Raw genomic sequence first — 3,979 nt, forward strand, 5'->3', positions numbered from 1 at the left:
TCGCGCCCCCTTCCCACTAACCAGCCACCTCTGGGTGGGCCTGCGCAGGTACTGCCCAGACCTTAGTGTCTATAAGGCAATCAGGTCCTGAGGATCATCTTGTTGTCCATCACTTTGTTGAGTGAATTACTATGAATATCACAAAAGCTAAATATTTGGCCACATTATTCTTCCTTCAAACCAGCTCACCCTTTATCTGTCAATGTTGTTAGGTCCATTTTAGGAAGCTCCTGGTTTTGGATGTCCGGTGACCCGATGGACTTCAGCCAATGGGATGAAGGCTCTCACCACTCCAGCCCCTGTGGGGGCGTGTCCAGTGTGGAACCTTCCTCATGGAGGCAACGCTCCTGTGAAGAGCATCTTAACTTCATCTGTTTCACAGGTCGGTCCAGACTATTAGCAGGTCCTTATCAAGCTATATATATATATATATATATATATATATATATATATATATATATATATATATATATATAGTTCTTTGAGGTGCAGTAATTAGTGTAGAGGGAGAAGAGCAACAGGGAGAGGACTCACCCCTGGGGGGCGCAAGTGCTGATGACCGGGTTTTGGATGAGATGCTCCCCAGTCTTACATGCTGCTCCCTGTCAATCAGGAAGCTGATGATCCACTGGCAGGTGGTGTCCGGCACTGCCAACTGGGTGAGCTTCTGATGTAGGACTTCAGGGATGATGGTGTTGAAACCGAGCTGAAGTCCACAAACAGGGTCCTGGCATACGTCCCTGGGTAGTCGAGGTGGTGCAGCATGTATTGCAGTCCCATGTCGACAGCCTCATCCACCGACCTGTCTGCCCTGTAGGTATACTGCAGGGGGTCCAGCATGGGTCCTGTTATGTCACTCAGGTGGCTCAACACCAGTCTTTCAAAGGATTTCATGACCACAGACACTGTCTCTCTGGCTCATAGCTGAGTGGACTAGAATACCTCCCGTTGCCAAGTCGTATCCAAGGTCCGTCCTATTTACTGGAGGAGTGAACAATGTTTCCGTTGCATAAGTACCTTACAGGAGGGTAATGATTGTTCGAGGTATTAGTCAAGCTCTCAGTCATAATGGAAATATAAATGAATGGTCTTAATTTATTTTCTTTGGTAAGTGACCATGGTATAAGCGGGATAATGCCCTTCAAGGTGTCATCCTCCGCGCGTCGGACGGTTCTAAGGCCTCCAAGTCGTCCATTAATTCCTGATAATGGACACCTCATCGGGCATTAGCCCTTACATATATATATATATATATCCATTCAATCCTTTTTAATTGAACATTCAAACAATTACGAACTGCTTAAAGTAAATAAAGGTCCTCATAAGTATTGTGCTCAACCTAGGAGTGTGAACGAGTGTAATCAGCTGTAGGTATTCTACGCCACATTCATTATCCTTCTTGTATATATTTATATTTCCGCAGGTCAGACCGAGGGAGTGAAGAAGTTGCACTTCTATAGTTCCACAAGAGAGAAGGAAATTCGCTGCACCTAACTTGGCCTCAATGGGGCACAGAGCTGCTGATTCCGACAAGGTCCTACGTAGTGAAGCTTCCGAATGCTGTAGTTCAGAGTGTCCGTGGTAGATGGCTTGTTCTGCATAATGTCACATTATGGACAATGTGACATAGAATATAGGATACATTTACTTTAGAAGATAATCAATTCATTCCTTCACGAGCAGATGTAGGTGTGTCATGCATCAGTCTTTTGTTTCGAAATGTTGAGCTTGTGAGTTCAGGATTGTATCGAAAGCCTAGTTAAAGTATCCGTTGGCTTCTATCTCTGTCCGGTTGATTCAGAAATAATATCCACAACGTAGAGTTGTTTCTTAAACTCTGATCGATTTAGTTGTTTTCAGGGAATTTAAAGGGGGGGGGGTAATATTTATTTATTGATTCGGATGATGAAAGCGGTTCAAACAGAGATACACCTTTTGAGAATGTGTAAAATGTGATTTCCAGTCAAACTTGATGAACCAGTGTGGGCGTTTTAATAATGTTAACACTTTATCCAGTTGTGATTGTGCTGGTTTTTCTTTCTTTTTGCATATAATTGTAACATAGCTAATGTTTGTTGCTAGTGTCATCCTGCTATCACTGACCCAAATACCCAATCATTAGAGTTTGAGATCCATAAATTACCCATCCATCCCATCCAGACAGCCCTGCAACACACGGCCCGTCAAGGCAGCAGCCCACGCCTCTGGTCTCCAGGATGGAGGGGGGAGGTCGCTTAGAGGTCACGCTTGGGCGAGTGGGGAGTGGGGACAATGTTTTTTTTTAATTTTAAGTTGGTTAATTTAATAATAATAATAATTAATTTCATTTGAGGGCGCCTTTCATAGCACTCAAGGTCACCTTACAGGGCAGTGTTTAAAAAACAAAATCAACAATCATAAAAACACAAGAACAAGATACATTACAATTTACACAAGTGGGGTGAAATGGGTGGGAGACAATGAATTAGATTGATTATGTCAGTTTAAAAAGATGTGGAGAGAGTGTCAGAGTTACGGATGTCAGGTGGGAGGGTGTTCCAGAGGTGGGGGGCAGATCGGCTGAATGCCCTGGACCCCATGGTGACCAGGCGGGCGGTTGGTACAGTGAGTTGAATGGAAGAAGAGGACCAGAGAGTGCGGGTGGGTGTGTTGGTGTGCAGGAGTTCACAGATGTATGGAGGGGCGAGGTTGTGGAGGGCCTTGAAGGTAAGGAGCAGAATCTTGAAATGGATGCGGGTTTTGACCGGAAGCCAGTGAAGCTGCTGAAGGACAGGAGTGATGTGATTAACGGAGGGGGTTCTGGTGATGATGCGAGCGGCAGAGTTCTGGACCAGTTGAAGCTTACGGATGGACTTGAGGGGGATACCAAAGAGGAGGGAGTTACAATAATCGATGCGGGAAGTGACCAGGGTGTGAACAAGGATGGCTGTGCTATGGGGTGTGAGGGATGGGCGGAGGCGGTTGATGTTGCGTAGATGGTAATAGGCAGACCTGGTGATGTTATTGATGTGTGCTTGGAATGAGAAGAGTCTGTTGTTTTAGTTGGGTATGGTAAGACTGGTCGGAGCCCAGCCTGTGTATTTTGTGTGTGGATTATGGATTAGTGGTTGTGGGGTTGGGTGAAGCTGCACACCTGTTGTACATTGATTAATCAATGTGCACAGGTTAAGTCAGCCATCACCACACACACTCTGTAGGGAGATGTCCTACATGGCAACATGGATCACTATCTTCCTGTCTTACTGTCTGCAAACTCTACAATAAACCGGCTTTAAACATTAACACATGTGTCTGCGTGTCATGACAATAACAGTTAAAGGGACGTTTGGAATGAAGTCACATTTCCGCAACTATGGGATCAGGATATGTGTTTGGGCAGTGGGACAGTGTCAGTCCTAAGATGAATTAAGTCTCTTGAGCTCAGGGTTTAGAGTATAGCCTCGCAACATGGAACCAGATTCTAGCATCATGGAGACGATATGTGGTGGTGGTGGTGGAGTGCCCGGTTCAGGTAGTGATAAGGGGAGTCAGGGAGCCGATGGGCAGGCAGACGGCTTCACCCAAGCGCTAGAACATCAAGACATGAATCAGGAATTGCTTGCAACATTTTCAATTTTTATTGAATGTTTAACCATCAACAAGAGCTAAAATGATTTAACCTTTTTAACTTGTTTTCATTATAAAAAAAAATTAGGAGCAGTTACTTTAAAACTTCTATAAGAAAAGAAGTTCCCCCGATTGGATTCTGAGGAAAAAGCAAAGTCCTGTCGCAGCGCTCTGTAGTCCCGGACCTGGTATAAGAAAAGTTGAATCGACATGAAGTTGGAACAATCACAGAGAACTCTGAAAGAGATTTGATTAAAATAATAATTATTTCAGTCGCCATTGTAAGACTATATAGAGGAAGCAAAGGGCAATAATTGTAGAATAATGAAGCCGAGGGACACTATAATCTGGCTTCAACAAGGGGTCGAGGGAC

The sequence above is a fragment of the Gadus morhua genome, chromosome 5 (genome assembly GCF_902167405.1).
Source record: "Gadus morhua chromosome 5, gadMor3.0, whole genome shotgun sequence".
Lineage (NCBI taxonomy): Eukaryota > Metazoa > Chordata > Actinopteri > Gadiformes > Gadidae > Gadus > Gadus morhua.